General features: G+C 35.3%; 1 protein-coding gene and 2 long non-coding RNA genes across 14 annotated transcripts in view; 2 read left to right on the plus strand and 1 right to left on the minus strand.

The window, feature by feature from the left end:
* LOC147839443 (uncharacterized) overlaps positions 1–18,118 on the plus strand; it is an 837,962-nt gene that overhangs the window by 73,641 nt on the left and 746,203 nt on the right. The window lies entirely within an intron of this gene.
* LOC137488687 (uncharacterized) overlaps positions 1–18,118 on the plus strand; it is a 152,167-nt gene that overhangs the window by 18,647 nt on the left and 115,402 nt on the right. For all 12 annotated transcript variants that reach the window (XR_015519074.1, XR_015519075.1, XR_015519068.1 and 9 more), the window contains exon 3: positions 5,647–5,804. This is a non-coding gene — a long non-coding RNA (uncharacterized LOC137488687). The remainder of the gene's footprint in view (positions 1–5,646; positions 5,805–18,118) is intronic.
* vgll2a (vestigial-like family member 2a) overlaps positions 1–18,118 on the minus strand; it is a 43,090-nt gene that overhangs the window by 1,029 nt on the left and 23,943 nt on the right. The window contains exon 5 of the mRNA XM_087297036.1: positions 1–825. This exon is cut by the window's left edge and continues 1,029 nt beyond it. The gene's annotated coding sequence lies outside the window, so the exon portion shown is untranslated. The remainder of the gene's footprint in view (positions 826–18,118) is intronic.

Raw genomic sequence — 18,118 nt, forward strand, 5'->3', positions numbered from 1 at the left:
ATTTATAACCACCTTTGGGGGTCGTGAGTCACTGGCATTGTTATTTTAGGGGTTGGGGGCTGAAAAGTTTGGGAACCCCTGCTTTAGTTCCTGATTTATAAATAAAGTAAATTTGTTTAATTTGCAATTGAAGCTTTCAGATGAAAAAAAAAAAACACTTTTCTTATATTGTAATTTATTTTGTGTTGTTATTTTGGTGGTCAACAAGGCATCAATGTATGGATGTCAAATGCACATCAAAGTTTTGATATCAAATGGATTTGCTTTTTTTGTACATGTTTTTTGAAGTCATTATGACATCAAAGGGCCCACTGGGTGTGCCATTAATAATATAAACATCCATAATTTAAAATCTTTTAAATTGATTGAATTAAACCTAGCAAAAAGAGCATACACTGCATGAAAATCTTAATTAAAAAGGAGACGATTAGAAATGTTGCACTAATTTTGCATTAAATAACCAATTAACTAAAATTAATTAAATAAATTCTTAGTAGAGAAAACGCACTGTGATGCGATCAACAGAAATTTGACATTTCGTCACCTTAGAATTATAACGCTCTATCTGACATTTTTGTCAAAATTAAATTATTCACATAATTTTATTAAATGACGACTTACTCACATTATGTGATGGGTTTTTTATTAAGTTGTTTACATTTTAAGACTTTTTATTTAAAAACAAAATAGGTTTTACTTACTAAGTCGAACTCTAGCTTGGTTCTTTCTGTGAGCCAATCAGCATTTTGAGTGCACACACGAGGGCCAATCAGGATCAGCTTTCTTTGTCATTCCACCAGACTGCTCCATAGACAGCGGGAAAGACTAGAAAAAAACACAAAATCGGAGTTCATGAAATCAAGAAAACTGAAAAGATGTGAGTAAATGTGATGATTAAGAAGCATTTTTTTGACATTGAGATGAAATGTTCAATTTTACATTGTTGAAAAAGAAACAGTGATTAAAACATACAATATATAAAATGTGAAATATTTTTATTTGTTTGTATATATTGTCAGTGAAACATTTTTCAGTCTTTATTAAACTCATTTGCTCATTGTCTGCTTTCTTTTAAATTCTTTTAATTTGATATTAAGCCTTGAAGGGCAAATACTTAATTTAATTCATGGGGCATATAATTCATTAAATAAAGTTCAATAGTTCATATAAAGCAGGGGTGCTCAACCCTGTTCCTGGAGATCGACCTTCCTAAAGAGTTCAGCTCAAACCCTGATCAAACACACCTGAATCAATTAATTAGGACCTGAACAGCACTTGATAATTACAAGCAGGTGTGTTTAATATGGGTTGCAACCAAGTGTGCCGCAAGCCTACGATTGAGTGAGGGTCTCGGCCGTTAGATCGCCCCCTGGGGGCTGGCTGCAGTACAAGTCATAAAGCCCGCCTCCTCCGTGTCAATGAAGGAGACTTGAGCCCAAATAAAAAAAAATATTACACTTGCAATAAAATGTCCCGAAAGATAGTTCTGGTCGATTAAGGCACTGGTTATTGTGCTGAAATGCAAATGCATGCTGAGAAGTTCGGGGGCGTAGTTGATTTTACATAAAGCGTTTGATTGGAAGCTCGACTCTGCTCATTTTCGCGGCTCCTTCTCTGGCTCCATCAGAAAATCCTTCTGCGCATGTCTGGCTCCAATTTCAGCAGTCTTTTGCGACAGTTTGTGCCCGTCAAGCAGGCGTTTTGCCCTCAAGGCGTTCAATGGGAAAAAGGGCTGTCGCGTCGTCCATATTTTTTACAGTCATTGGTTGCAACCGAAATCTGCAGGAAGGTTGATCTCCAGGAAGAGGGTTGGTCACCCCTGATATAAAGCATACAATTCAATAAATATTACCATATTAATTACAGAAAATTAACATCTGTACAGGATAAAATTTTTAGCACAGCCTTGTATGCTTAAATTGAAAAAGAAAAAATATTCATCTTAAAACATAAAATAAATGTAAATGAAAGCAAAAATGTAGCTTTCTCAAGCATCTACATATTGTTACAATACCCATTTTATTTATTTCTTTTTTTAATTTCTTGATAATTAATGCTTCAATTAATGATCTGCCAGATAGAACCTTATCATTTCAAGCGGAAAACGACTTTTTAGAATTAGAAGGTTCAATCTGCATTTGCTCTGTTTCTTTTACCCCTATTTGCAAATTTAAGAGAAGCTTGACTTTTACATTTAGAGTACATTTAAGGTCTCTGTCATGTTAATGTATGAAAGAGAACTGTTACACACAAATTGTTTGCTATATGGAACACAAAACGTTGAAGCTCAATATCTCAAAATCATTCCGAACGAAGATAAAACCTTGATAAAGATAAAAAAAGGTGATGATAAAAAAAGGTGACGATTTGTCTTCATTTTTGATCAAACCGTTTAAATTTTTTCAAAGTTAAGTGGTTGCAAACAGTTTATATGGTCTGAATTTTGTAGAAATATAAATTGATATAATCCAGTTTCATATTAACAATAAACTCTTCTTGTTTATGTTCTTATTTTTCAAACAATTTAATGAAACAAATAAAAAGTATTAATATTTATCTTAATTGTTTAAACTCAGCCCCTATAAACTGTTTGCAATCACTTAACTTTGAAAAAATTTAGTAAACCCAATAACTGATTTTTATCAGTGCATGTTAAGATCACCGTAAAAAATGCTGGGCTCTCCACAGCCGATTTGTGTTAGGACAGTGTGAAGGAATTAGGGTAACTTATTAGTTTGTTATGTTTTTATTAAATAAGTAGTCTGAACAAACAGCAAACATCTTTTTTATTGAGTGATCAAAACAGCCTGCGGTGTTTGTATGGGCTCCAGTGTGTCCGTCCCTGTTGGACACACACAACACAACACATCTCCCTTCAGTCCAGCACAGCTGTCCGTGCGGAAAGAGAAACCCCACAGCACCGTCACCCATCACATCAATCTCTACCCGCCTGACAGCCGCTATGCCCACCTGTTCCTGGCACTGCTGTCCCGGGCCTGTGCTCTGCTATACGTGTGTGACAGTCCGAGGTTTGGCCGCTTGTGCTTTTCAGGCCTCAGATTACGTGTGCACTTTCATGACACGGGCTACTGTTTATGTCACAATCTTTTCTATTTAATCATAAAGAATGACAGGCTGATTCTAGCAGTATGACCAGATATAAGTGTGTAAAAGTGAATACAATTTTTGCTGCTTGTTCAAATTACTTATTTATAATGAGCTGAATCAGCACGATTCTTGAGGTTTCTATGGGATAGCTTAATTGTTTTATGTTCAATCAACTTAAATTTGTAAAAACAATTAAGTTAATTGATTTGTATTGGGACAACATGAAGGGATTTTGTGGAACCCAGCATTTTTTACAGTAAAATAACCTGTCCAGAAACTCTTTTATTGGCTTTAAAATTGAGAGACTCGCTAAACAATGCTGGTTGTGTTAACTCAATGCTGCACTGTACAAACAATCTCCTAATAGTTTCTGTATTTTGTGGTTCACTGTTTATGTGTTTTCCGTTTATTTACGGTTAATTGCATTATAGGAGCTTGATCTCTGCTCTGTGGACTTTTGATGTTGAAAATTCAGCTCTACATGTTAACAAAAAGACTTGTATTGACATTTTAGTAATTTGAAATAATGTTGTTCATTGGTTCATTTTCTTTTCGGCTTATTCCTGTTATTAACCTGGGGTCGCCACAGCGGTATGAACCGCCAACTTGTCCAGCATATGTTTTACGCAGCAGATGCCCTTCCCTCTGCATCCATACGCACTCATTCACACACTTACACACCATGACAATTTAGCCAACACAATGCAGCTATATAGTCTTTGGACTTGTGAGGGAAACTGGAACACCTGGAGGAAACCCAACCAATCACGGGGAGCACATGCAAACTCAGAAATGCCAACTGACCCTGCCGAAGCTCGAACCAATAACCCTTTTGCTGTTAGGCAATATAATATAATGTGTAAGAAGTAATATGGAGAGAAATTAGTCCGTAAGGTAACAGAAAATGTACTGGCAGTTTATATCAATCAACAGACAATATATCACTTTTAACTATTAAAAATGTTGAAAAATGTCACTTTTTTAAAAACTTTTGAGGGTTAAAAATTGTTGGAATAAAGATCAAGGTGCCCTAATTCAATTCAAAATAGAAGAATGGGGAAAAAGTAAAAACATTTTTTACAGTGTGGCTCAAATAAGGACAAACCCGATAGTTTAAAGTATCTCATTTAAATTCAATCAAAAAAAAAATGTGCAAAAATTAGTTTGTTCATATTTGACCCAACGTTGGGTTAACACAACCCAGCATTTTTTTAGATTGTAATTTGTTACATTTACTACAACGTAAAAAGTAGGAAAGGCTAGGATTAAAAACAGATTAAAATGGGTTAAAAAAAGTCATAAAAGAATGAAAACGACGCGGTAGCACAGTGTGTAGCACATTCTCCTCACAGCAAGAAGGTCGCTGGTTCAAGCCTCGGCAGAGTCGTTGGCATTTCTGTGTGGAGTTTGCATGTTCTCTCCTTGTTTGTGTGGGTTTCCTCCAGGTAATCCGGTTACCCTTACAAGTCCAAAGACATGTTGTACAGGTGAACTGTGTATGCTAAAATTGACCACAGTGTGTATGGATGTTTCCTGGTGATGGGCTGCAGCTGGAATGGCATCCGCTGCATAAAACATTTGCTGGATAAGTTGGCAGTTCATTCTGCTGTGGCGACCCCAGATTAGTAAAGGGACTAAACCGAAAATAAAATAAATGAAAAAATCATGTGTATGTGTGAAAATGTTAAATGGTCTTTCATCATTTCTTGTGCAGTTAATCTAATTCATCATCACAATGTCTTATAAGCGTTGTGATATAATTGCATCATCTCTTGTCAAGATAATCACCCAAATCTGATTTGAACGTGTGTTTAAGCACAGGTCTGATGAAATACCTTTGGATAATGTGACAAAACAGTAGTATTAGTCACCATGACTGAATTTATAAACATTTATTTATGTGTGTGTGTGTGTGTGTGTGTGTTTCAATGTATTCAATTTCAACAGTCAGTTAATTCAGCTGATATACAGCATGTCAGTCTGTTTTAGCCATTTTATTCATTCATTCATTTTCTTTTCGGCTTAGTCCCTTTATTAATCTGGGGTCGCCACAGCGGAATTAGCGTATCCAGCATATGTTTTACGCAGCAGATACCCTTCCAGCTGCAACCCATCACTGGGAAACACATACACACTCATTCACACTCATCCACTCCGGTCAATTTTAGCATATACAATTCACCTGTACCCTTTGGATTTGAAACCGGAGCACCCGGAGGAAACCCACACAAACACGCGGAGAACATGCAAACTCCACACAGAAATGTCCCAGCCAAGGCTCAAACCAGCAACCTTCTTGCTGTGTCATTATGGCAAAGTGAAAATACATGTACTATTAGAAATTGGTTATAATTATATATTATAAATAATTATTATGTTTAAAAATGTTGAACAATTCTCAAAATGAACTTGGAAAATATTTGAAAAAGAATTTAAATTTCTGCATTACTACATGCGTACTGATTTCCATAAATCATTCAGTTTCACTCCCATCCTAATTCTCCTTTCATCTCCCCAACTTTCCCGTTTCCCCTTCAGCTCCTGCTTTCAGCTTTAATGCGTGTGAAGTCCATTATCAGGCCTCTCCATCTCCCCGTCCCGTAAAGCTCTTCACCCTAAAGGCACAGCTTTAATGGCAGGACTGACTGAGTCTGAGCTCTTAACGGAAGTCAGCGCCTCTCATGTTACCTGTCCAGGTAAGACAGTGTTTGTTTACTTTTATCAATGCGGTCCGGAGGTCATGGGACATGAAGAGGTGCTGAAGCGTTAGGCTTGTTGATGTTGAAAAGGCTGACACTCAACCCTGAGATGCAGAGTTCGAGATACTGAGGCCAGTGCATTCCCGAATGCGGTCGTATATATCTGGACTGGCAGTTGTCCTGCTTGGGTTGTGCAGATATAATATTTTAGATTGTGTGATCTTCACTATAGCATAAACAAACGTGTGGGTTTTGATGGTAAAGTGAAGCTAGTGATTTTCTGAAAGACACCTGAATCGTGAAGTGAAAGTGAAAATTACTGTTCTTCTTTTTGATTGATCATCATGTCATTTGCTCACACTGGTGAATAGTTGAAACTTGTAATAATATTTATACATCGTAATCTGAGGCCCTCCTGGATTACGCGAGGGCAGCCATTCTGCACTAGATCCCACTATTGGAGAGGGAACGGAGTAATGAGGCCAATTAAGATATGGGGAAGGTTAGGAGGCCATGATGGATAGAGGAAGTGGAAGATGGACTAGGCAAATTTGGCCAGCATTATTCAGTCCCTTATTCCCTATATATCATTGTTCACCACAGTGGAATAAACCGCCAACAATTCCAGAATATGTTATACGCAGCGAATGCTCTTCCAGTCGCAATCCACTACTAGGAAACACCCATACACTCCCTCATTCACACACTTAGACACTATGGCCAATTTAATTTAACCAGTTTACCTGTAGCGCATGCCTTTGGACTGTAGAGGAAACCGAAGGACCTGGAGGAAACCCACACCAACATGCAAACTTCACACAGAAATGCCATCTGGCCCTTTTGGTCTTAAACCCCTGCGCTTTTAGAAAGACAACCTGGGATTTTTAATGACCTCAGTCTCATCTGTAAAATGGTGCAGCTCACCAAACAGTATTGAGTGGCCTTCACTATACTGGGGCATTAGGACTCACACAAACGGTTGAGCGCCCACTGCTGGCCTCACTAACACTTCTTCAGGCAACAACCTAGCTTGCCTATGTGGTCTCCCATTCAGGTACTGACTGGGTGCAGCCCTGCTTAGCTTCAGTGGGCAACCATGTGAGAGTTGCAGAGAACTAGCTGTACATATACATATTACATGTATTTACTATAATTTGCATAAACAACATAGACAAAAGACACGGTTTAAAAAAATGTCCATGATCAAAATTCTTAAATTCTGCTGTATTTTTCTTTTAGGAAGGTTTTTATGCACGTTTTATAAATCAGACCTCGGGTCTCTCCATGAATTAGCTTGAACTTTTTCCTTCAGTGACTCCTTCAAGTTTTGGCATGCTCACATCCTGCTATTTCACTGGATTTGGTTTAAGTGACCACTTATATCTATGTCCTGTGCCCTTTTTCAGTATTTGTGCTTTACTAAAAGCTTTAAAGTCATCAGCCATCTTCTTATCTCGTCTTACAACTATAGGTAAGCAGTGAAGACATACAGCTGAAGTCAGAATTATCACCCCCCTGTTTATTTTTCCCCAATTTCTGTTTAATGGAGGGGAGATCTTTCAACACATTTCCAAACAAATAGTTTAAATAACTCATTTCTAATAACCTATTTATTTTATCTTTTCTATGATGACTGTACATAGTATAATTTAAATTTTAAGATTCTAGTTTAAGCTTAAAGTGCAATGGAAAGACAATCGAAAAAATATTGGTTAGGGGGCTAATAATATTGACCTTAAAATGGTCTTTAAACAATTTAAGTGAAGTTTAATTTTAAACTAATTTCGAGAGGAGCATGTGCTCATGATTGACCCAGCTGGTCCACATTAGCTAATTTTGATCCTCCAATCAAAGGATCCCAAATCACTATATATATCCTCATTTCCTTTCTAAAACTATCTTCGTCTGGAAGAAACCCCCCTCCTCCCCTTCTTCCTCCTTTATCCAGAATGGGCGGCACGGTGGCCCAGTGACTAGCACTGTTGCCTCACAGCAAGAATACCAATGGTGTTGGGTCCTCTCTGAGCCATCTGGTATTTCTGTGTGGAGTTTGCATGTTCTCCCCGTGTCCGCGTGGGTTTCCCCCGGGTTCCCCGGTTTTCTCCCACCATCCAAATGTGCTCTATATTATAGATGAAACAAGCCTAAACCTTTTTTAAAATGTCTTACTCTCAGGAAGTTCGCTTTGGCATCAGCAGCGGGGGAGTTTGAGATAGACCTGAGCTCAATCTCCACTCGCCCTGCAAAAGGGGGGGAGCCCTGGGCTCGAGGATCCCTTGAGCTCAGGGCTCTCTCCCGGGACAGCAAGCTATGTATAAATCATGAGCTAAGTGTAAATTCTTGAAACCTGCTTTTATTCTAGCCGAAATAAAACAAATGAGACTTTTTCCAGAGAAAAAATATTATAGGAAATACTGTGAAAAAATCTTCGCTCTATTAAACATAATTTGGGAAATATTTAAAAAAGAAAAAAATTTAACTGGAGGGTTAATCATTCTGACTTCAACTGTACATTGCTTCTCTTTTTAGTTACAAGCAAAAGCCACACAACATAGCAATCTTTTTAATTCCCATTTCTTGTTGTATTGGCAATTGGAACAAATAGAGTGCCATGGGACAACCAAATTAGTGCAAAATAAATAATAAATAAAAAAATAATAGATATTTTTAAGTAACGTAAATCTGTCGTGTTTTTTCTTCTACATAATTCATTAGGAGACATCATTTGCAGTCTTGATACCCAGGCTTTCCTTTTAAGACCTGCCAAGGACCATGTAGTTTTTTTTATTATGTCCTGATACGGAAAACCATGAAATTCAATCGGGTGTCCTAACTCATTCACATGACTGTAGATCGAAGTAGGCTTGCCCTTGATCCATAAAAAGAGAGTCTGAATACAAACACACAGAAGGAAGTCCTGAAATAGGAATAACCACATGAGCCCATTTAGCCTTCCCATGTTTTAATGTCTGTTCCTTTCATCTGTGGGCTAAATGTGTGATGCGACGCTCTTCAAAATAAAGGTCCTTTATTGGCTTCAATGGCTCCATGAAGAACTTTTAACATTTTCTTTGCACAAAATGTTCTTATAAAGGTCTTTTAGATTATGATTTTGTTTTGTTGTTGTTTGTTGTTTGTTTGTTCAACCAGCAAACAAAGAAAAAAAAAACCACAAAGGCAGAACATTTCATAGGTAAGATTCCGTTTTTACGTTCTAGTTTTGTTGAATAAAATTAGCAAACAATGTAAATGAAATATGACAATAAGATGCTGGGCTGCCGAAAATGTTATTATTGTTGGCTAAGTGTAGTAACGGCTAGTTTTTGAAGTAACTTATTAGGGTGCCTGATAACATAACAGTGCCTGCACCTCAATGTGCATACTGTCCACCATAAATTGTTGAATATTACAAATGTTATATACCATTTAGTTTAGAAAGGTGGATATTATGGACATTGAGACGCAGGGATATCGATGGTTCACACAAAACATTCATAACGGAGATTCATTCACAAATGAATCACTTCCTCTGTTAAAGTAAAAGCAGGAGAGGGGTTTATGTTTCAGGACACGGATTAGATCAAATTTAACGGGGAGGGAGAATAATACATTTCCATGTACACAAACACATGCTCTTTGTCGGCAATGCCCGTGCAGTCACTTATCCATCGATGTAGAAAATCAAAAATTTCGTAGAATCATAATTTTCATAGATTAAAAAAAAATATTTTGACCACAGGGAAAAACTCCCGATCATAGATATATGCATGCATGTGTATATATCTCTGGCTCTGGATAACCAGTCTTCCACTACACCTTGGTCCCGCATTCATTTCAAAGGAGCGCTACCCTGTACTAAAATGGCAGCTCTATTGATGCATTCCAAATAGATGACAATACCGTAGACAACATCAAATGTAAATATCTATCTACGCATTCGGCAAAGAACTGCCTTCATTAGGGTAACAGTGATCAGGTGCTTCTGGGGTTTCTTTTGAATGCTACACTTTCATGACTTTAGAATATCTAAACAATACTAAAATAATATGTTGAACAAGGTCAACTCAACAATCATCATTAATTCAGCATTGATAGAGGAGATTGTTTTCAGAGAGCATTTCTCAATGACTTCAGTGATTGACTCTTCAGAGATTTTCTATATGTTTCTATCTTCATCTTCTGGTGGAAGCCTGTATATTTGTGACTTGATGATGTTATTTAATATGTCTGATTCTGGTATGTTTAAAAAAAGTGTTAACAAAATATACATTAACATTCCCACTATAAATGACATGACATTGAGTTAACCTTGGAGAGCCATAAACAAACCTCTACTAAAGTCACTACTGTATGTTTTGTTTTTATATTGCAGTTGTTTGGCAGCTGGAATTTGAATGGCTCACTTAAAAAAGACCATGTTTACAATCAGTAGTTGAAGAAGTGACAAACACTTGCCCGTTCTGGGTTTGGATAATGTAAGCTGGCAATAGATTTGTTGATCGTTGTGTATCAGCAATGAGCTTTGGCACTGAGCAAATGTCTTGTGTTTACATGTGTTCTCACTTTCATTTACAGTCACTGCCAGGAAATGTACGGCAAGCAGTTTTGTCTTTTGTTCATTACTTAATTTTTACTACTGATAGTCTGCATGAACCGGAAGCTGCAATCATTTATTTATTTTTTGTATTGTGACGGAATATTAAATGAGAAAACAGTCGGCGTGACTTTTTTTTCTACTGCGAGCTGATTGGATGTAGTAAAGGAGGCATTTCATTCAGGAAGATTGGGGGGGAAAATTTAGGGAGAGTTATTGCAACAGACCTCGCCATTTCTGTTTGTTGTCAAAACTGACAGTTGGAGGGGCGTGGTTATGTCAGCCACGCCCAATACCTTAGACAGACATGATCTGAGAATTTAACTCAAAACAAACAAGTGCATTTTCAGATTTCAATTAAAGATTACAAGAGCAAACATTTTTTTCTCTTAATGACATGCACAGATGAATTGTTCACTGCCAAACTAGCAATGTGAGCTTGCAAAATCATGTGGCTAGTTTTGATTTCGTTTGTACTTTAAAAATGCTAATTCTTGATATCAGGAGTTAGATTTCCACAGTTAACAATGCCATTTTTTATATCAGGAATTACAATTTGGCTAATAAATATGTTAGTAAATTCATAATCAAGACTGTACAATTACAGTGCACATTATTAGTCTTAAAGTGAACAGTGCAGGTTGTTCACTTAGGGAAAAAATGTTTTTATAATTTTTAATTCATCTATTTATTTGGTTTCGCTCTGGAATGGCAGTCCTTTTCTGATGACATCAGTTTGACAGCCCCCCCCCCTCCCCCCACTTCCCCATTGAATGAATAAAAAGTCAAATGGTAATATATATGGCAACGAGAATTATGGAAGCTGGTATTGAACATTGCCATTGATACTAGTAGAAATCCAATTCCTATATCAATATTTAGAGTCTTTTCTCTTTTTTCTTTTTTTTTTTTTGTCCAGTCCACTTAAATTTGTTCCGTTAATTTAATCGATTATGTTGGGAGAACTTAATTGAGTTTTGTGGAACCCTGCATTTTTTACAATGTAGCATTTTACCCAATGTTGGGGGTAACGCATTACAAGTAACACGAGTTAGGTAATTCTATTACTTTTCTAAGTAACAAGTAAAGTAACCCATTACTTCAAAAAATTAAGTAATAATATTTGAGTTACTTTTTTAAAAATGTAACTTGAGTTACTTTTAGCTTTAATACACTCAAAAATATTTTTGCTGCTTGTTCAAACCTATTTAAAATCAGCTGAAACAACACAATTCTTGAGGTTTTTCAGGGACAACTTACAATGTTATGTTTAATCAACTTGAAATTGTAAAAACATCAAGGCAACTCAATTAATTTGCGTTAGGAAACGTAGTGATTGTGTGAAAATCACTTTTTTTTGTTACAGTGTATGTTCAAAATTACTTTTACTGCTTGTTCAAACTTGTTTTCGACATCTTAATTGTTTTGTGTTCATTCCACTTAAATTTGTAAAAATTACTAAGTTAGCAATCAGTTTGTGTTGGGACAATATGAATAAATTGTGTGGAACACGGCATTTTTTTACAGTGTACACTTTTAAAAACAGTTTGCTGAATCAAAATTAGTGTAATCAGTCACGTTGAATCACACACTCAATAAGAGAATGAGCTCCCCGCTGAAACAGACAAAAACCAAGACAGCAGAGCCTTACATATCTGTGATGGAAGTATTCTCATTATTCTCAACGCGTCCAAGAAAAGGGGATTGTCTCAATGGACAGAGGTTTTACTGAACTAATAATACAAAAGTAGCAAACACATTGCTTTCAACTTTCATTAATCAGTATATGCGGCATTAATATGATAAAGAACTTCTCAGAATGTAACATTATTCTAATTTTTTAAAATCAGTTTTAAGGTAAATGAAAGTGTGGGTTATACAGTGTGTCGGTAAATGCAGAGTTCCTCTATTTAAAAAAAGTAAAATACCCTGCAAGTTCTGAAAGAGATCAAGCCTCAGGCAGGTATGGAAAAGTAATGTAATGCATTATTTTCTGTAAAAAGTAATTGAGTAACCCAACTAGTTCAGGGCTCAACAATAAGGACTGCCTGATGGCCCGGGGCCAGCGTGTGAGATGCTCGGGACAGTAGACAGGATAGTTACTGGCCCGATCGGGCCCCTGCTGCCTTGTTACTAAAGTTTAATTTGCCTGTGACTATTTGTCAATTGCGTGCAAATAAAGTTTTAGAATTGAGAAACAGTTCGTATTTTCAAGCCTTCAAATGCTACCTTCTCGGTTCTTCTTATCTGATTGGATGTTGTGAGCATGTTATTAGTACAGTGAAGAGACAGCACCATGGCGATGACATCAAATGATGATGCTAAAGGAAAACATTTGTTTCTAACATCTTGGAAGCAGACATATACGAGGGTATACCACGACAAAAAAAAAAAAGTGATCTTTTGTACAGTTTGCCATCAGTTTGGCAGGTCTTTAGCCATGTTTTGTTTCAAAACACTTTGAATTTTGCTCATTACACATTTATTAAAAATGTTGAAATATTTAAATTCTATATATACAAACATTTTGGCACATTTTTTTTATTTGTGGCTAAGAAATTAACTTTTTTTGGTGGGGCCAGTGAAAATATTGGCAGGGCAAGTAAAAATCTGAACCACTGGTCCGATTGGGCCAGTAGAAAAAATCCTTAGCGTTGAACCCTGTAGTTACTTTTTGGGGGGAGTTACTCAATAGTGGAATGCATTACTTTCAAAAGTAACTTTCCCAACACTGACTTTAACTAGTGAAAATTGAATCAAAGATTTTAATGTTTCATATTCTTTGAATGAATAAAAACTCAACACATAGATTTACTGCAGGACATGTTAGCAAACCTTAACAAAGTCATGAAAGAAACCTGCAGGAATCGCATATATGACCTCCAGGGTTATGATTATTTGTCCTTCTTTTACAATCGCTCACACACACCAACCAACCCATTTAACAAGCCACTGTCATTACCAGAACAAAGTGGCTTTTTGCTCTGTCAGAAGAACTGTGGTTATGCCAGGAATCTTCAGCTCAAGACCTTTGGATTCATCCGCTGTTGTAAGGTGTGTTCAGCTTGGGTGAAAAGCCAAACACTGAAGCGCTGGAGGGAAATGCGATATCCAGGCTTAACACTTCAGACACAACATCAGGCTTACCAATCGCCACCATGCCTGAGAGTAAAAGTGACGCTTCATCTGCAGACTGATTGAGTGCAAAGTTACTATTGTTTAAACCCTAAAGCACACACAGAGTATAGCGATCAAATAATGCAGTAGACATCAAAACAATATTGAATTGATGCGTCTAGTCTTTATTGAAAGGAAATGAAGTTGAAATTTTTAAATGATTCGCCCTCCTGTGAATTTTTTTTCCAATTATTTCCCAAATGATGTTTAACAAAGCAAGTAATTTTTCACAGTGTTTTCTTAAATATTTTTTTCTTCTGGAGAAAGTCTTATTTGTTTTATTTCGGCTAAAATAAAAGCAGTTTTTTATATTTTTAAAAGCCATTTAAAGTCAAAATGATCAGCCCCCTTTAGCAATATTTGTTTTTGATAGTCTACAGAATAAACCATTATTATACAATAAATTGCCTAATTACCCTAACCTGCCTAGTTAACGTAATTAACCTATTTAAGCATTTTAATGTCACTTTAAGCTGTATAGAAGTGTCTTGAAAAATATCTAGTAAAATATTATGTCCTGTCATCATGGCAAAGAAAAAATAAATCAGTTATTAGAAATGAGTTCTTAAAACTATTATGTTTGGAAATGTGTAAATGTTAACTCTCCCTCATATGTCACGATGGTACAGAGAGATTTTTGCAGTGTTACCCCACGGCAGGCTTGCAGTTGTGCTTAATGGTAACATACAGAGCTTTCAAAATGGTCTCCTTTTATAGATCACTTGCCTTCCCATGTGAGAGAAATGGTTTTGTGCAGGGGTCAACAATCTCGGTTCTGGAGGGCCGGTGTCCCTACAGGGTTTAGCTCCAACTTGCCTCAACACACCTGCCTGGATGTTTCAAGTATACCTAAAAAGACCTTCATTAGCTTTTTTAGGTGTGTTTGATTAGGGTTGGAGCTAAAATCTGCAGGACACCGGCCCTCCAGGAACAAGTTTGGTGACCCCTGGTTTTGTGCTTCATTTTATTTATTTATTTATTATTATTTTTTTTTTGGAGGAGGAGGGTTGTCGGAAGCTCTCTTGTTGTTTGTTGTTGTTGATGTTATTGTTTCTTTTTGTTTTGTTCTAATGTTCTTTTTTCAAATTACATATGATTGTGCCATGGTGTGAAAGTATTTGCTACTTACTATATATATATATATATATATATATATATATATATATATATATATATATATATATATATATATATATATATATATATATATATATATATATATATATATATATATATTTATCATATATATATATATATATGATTCGAGTATATGATTGGATGTTGTAGTACATTTGAACTATATCCCATTTCAATTTTTTTTGTAAAACTTGCCTTATGTCTGTGAAAGCACATTGTACATTAATTTTGATAACCTAAAATAAACATACACAGAAATGTGTAAATGTTAAATATTTTGTCCGGGAAAAAATGAAAATTGATTGTGATTTGTAAAATGATACTATATATTTTTCTAAACTTTAAATTGATTTATTTGTGAATATAAATGTTAATTAGGTGTCAGTTGAAGTCAGAATTTTTAGCCCCCCTGTATTATTAGACCCGTTTATTTTTCCCCCCAATATCTGTTAAATAGAGAGAAGATTTCTAAACATAACAGTTTTAATAACTCATTTATAATAACTGATTTATTTTATCTTTGCCATGATGACAGTAAATAATAATTTATTTACTAGATGTTTTTCAAGACACTTCTATACAGCTTATGGTTTGTTTTGTAGACTATCAAAAAAAATTAGCTTAAAAGGGCTAATAATTTTGTCCTTAAAATGGTGTTAAAAAAATTAATAACTGCTTATATTCTAGCTGAAATAAAAGAAATAAGACTTTCTCCAGAAGAAAACATATTATCAGACACACTGTCAAAATGCCCTTGCTCTGTTAAACATCATTTAGGAAATATAAAAAAAAAAAAAAATTCAAACTCCAACTATGTGTGTGTGTGTCTGTGTGTGTATGTGTGTGTGTGTGTGTGTGTGTCTGTGTGTATATATATATATATATAAATATATAAATACACTTGTGTATTACTCCACCCACATACAGCGACAAGCAGATCAATAAACTCACTACAGTTTGACAAATATTGCAGCTGTTGGACAACATAATGTACTTTTCAGTTGTTTAGATCACAACTATGCAATTTATTTATAAAGATAGTGTCTATTTTAAAATATTTATATAAATCTCCATCAGCCTGCAAAAGTGGTTGACATTGTCCATCCACAAGATGGCGACAGAGACAGCATGATAAGTCCTTAGAGGAAAAAGCTTGTAAATTCTAACTACAGCTAATCAAATCATTATTAAACAGCTAATTGACATTCTGAGTCAGTCTCTGTCTTTTGTATGTTGTAGTGCTGTATTTATACCATAGTAATTGTAGTTTATTGAGTGTGAGATGGAACTAACATATTAGTAATGTGTGTATTTTGTTTTGGCCATTCTTTGTAGAACCCTGAGTTACTTTTTTGTTGCCTATCTGTATGTTTCTTATTAGTCTCTTGTTTTTGTTACTGCATACTTGTTTAGTAAACAGAAAAAAAGAAGAAATGCCCGCATGTGTTTAGGGTTTTTTCTTATCGCAAACACAAGAGTAATCTGGTAGTGTTTGCTTTGTTTTGGCTTTTTCTGGGTTAATTATTATGATCTCCTGATTGCAACAGGGAAATACTGGGAAATGTCTGTAAACTGATGACATTTCATGCCGTTCAGCCTTATAATCACCTGTATTGTCATCACTTTAGACATTATGCAAGAGAATCTTTCAAATAGAAAATGACATGTGTGAATGTGAATGATTGGCAGAAGGAAGTATTTCCTCATACAAAAGGTTTTTAGACTCTTCGTGTTTGATTTTATTCTTATTTATATAAACGAAAATGCTGTCGAATTGTTGTATAAACGCAATATCATATTTGTAGCAGTGCAATATGGCACTCGGCTTTTGCTAGCATCTATGATTTTAATATGTGAATAATAAAAAGTTAATTTTAAAACTGCAGGTAATTATCCTATAATGTAACAGCCACGAAATTCAACATTTCTAAATAGTGTATTCAGATGTATTTCTATTAGTATACCAATGATATGAAGTAAAGAACAGTAAAAAATAATTGCTCCACCATCATGTGACTTTAACCTTATAGAAGAGGTTTGTTTGAAGACTGAGAGCTGCTGTTTGTTCAGGAGTGCAGCGCTGATGACTGACAGCTCCAGCTTTAGCGTATGAGCCGGAGATAAAGGTTTCACAAACCTGCAGGTCTTAGATGTGGGATCAGCAGCATTCTCTGTCCATTAAAGCGTCTCTGCAACTCGGTGACCTTAAAGAAGTCATTACCCTCGCAATTAACATTGTAATATCAATCCAGTGACATGCTCAACATTGTTTCTGCATGGTTTTGTGCTATGCAATTAGCTAGATTTACAGTATTACATTAGATCTGCAGTGCAGTGGTAGTGCCCTTCATAAAGAAAGGCAACAATATCATGTTGTGAGTTTGGACTGTACCAAATAATAAAAAATAATAATAATCTGAAAGATCATAGTATGAGCATTTGGACAGTACAAATGAATATATTGATTATTAGAGGTGATTGTAAAATAAATACAAAAATATGGAAGATATATATTTTTTAAATTATAAAACGTATTATCAAAGGAATATGTTGATTGAGAAGTGACTATAAAAAAGACAAAATGAGAAGGATGATGAAATTTCAGTTCATGGCTGTTTGCTGTACTATGTTTGTTTTGGGTCTGTATTATAAAAAGGAAATGTACAAATGGTAAATTAAATGTATACTATGTAAAATATGCAAAAATAGATGAAATGTGTTTCATTTAAAAATAAGAAATTAGACGAATGATGTGAAAAGATGTGGTAATAGGATGGAGAAAATAATAAGTTTGCGCTTCATCCTACACTATTTCGATCATGACAAAATGTATTTTGTTTAAAGAATTTTTTTAAGTGTGAGATTTTTTTTGTTCAAAATCAATTTAATCAAATCAAAATCGAGAAGTAAAAAAAATTTAAACTACAAATTTACTGTACAAGATTTTGTATTTGTAATTTAATGAAAATTAGTTATTAAGTCTAAGTGCGGAAGGTTGCATTCATTCTGATTTTATTGTTGTTATTATTCTTATTCTTATATGTCTGCCCTAAAAATGCCTGGCCAGCTTCTTAAAATACAATGCAAAATTTAGCACTTGTGTTTACAAATCTAAACCCCCCAACCCCCCACTCAGGTACAGTTGAAGTCAGAATTATTAGCACCCTGTATATATATTTTCTCTAATTTCTGTTAAACAGAAATAAGATTATTTCAACACATTTAGTCATTTTCTTTTTATCTTAGTTCCTTTATTAATCAGGGGTCGCCACAGCGGAATGAACCGCCAATTTATCCAGCATATGTTTTACACAGCGCATCCAGTCACAACCCAACACTGGGAAACACCCATACACGCTTATTCACACATTCACCTAATAGCGCATGTCTTTGGACTGTGGGG

Source organism: Danio rerio, chromosome 20 (assembly GCF_052040795.2).
Source record: "Danio rerio strain M-AB ecotype USA chromosome 20, GRCz13ab, whole genome shotgun sequence".
In the NCBI taxonomy this organism is placed as follows: Eukaryota; Metazoa; Chordata; class Actinopteri; order Cypriniformes; family Danionidae; genus Danio; species Danio rerio.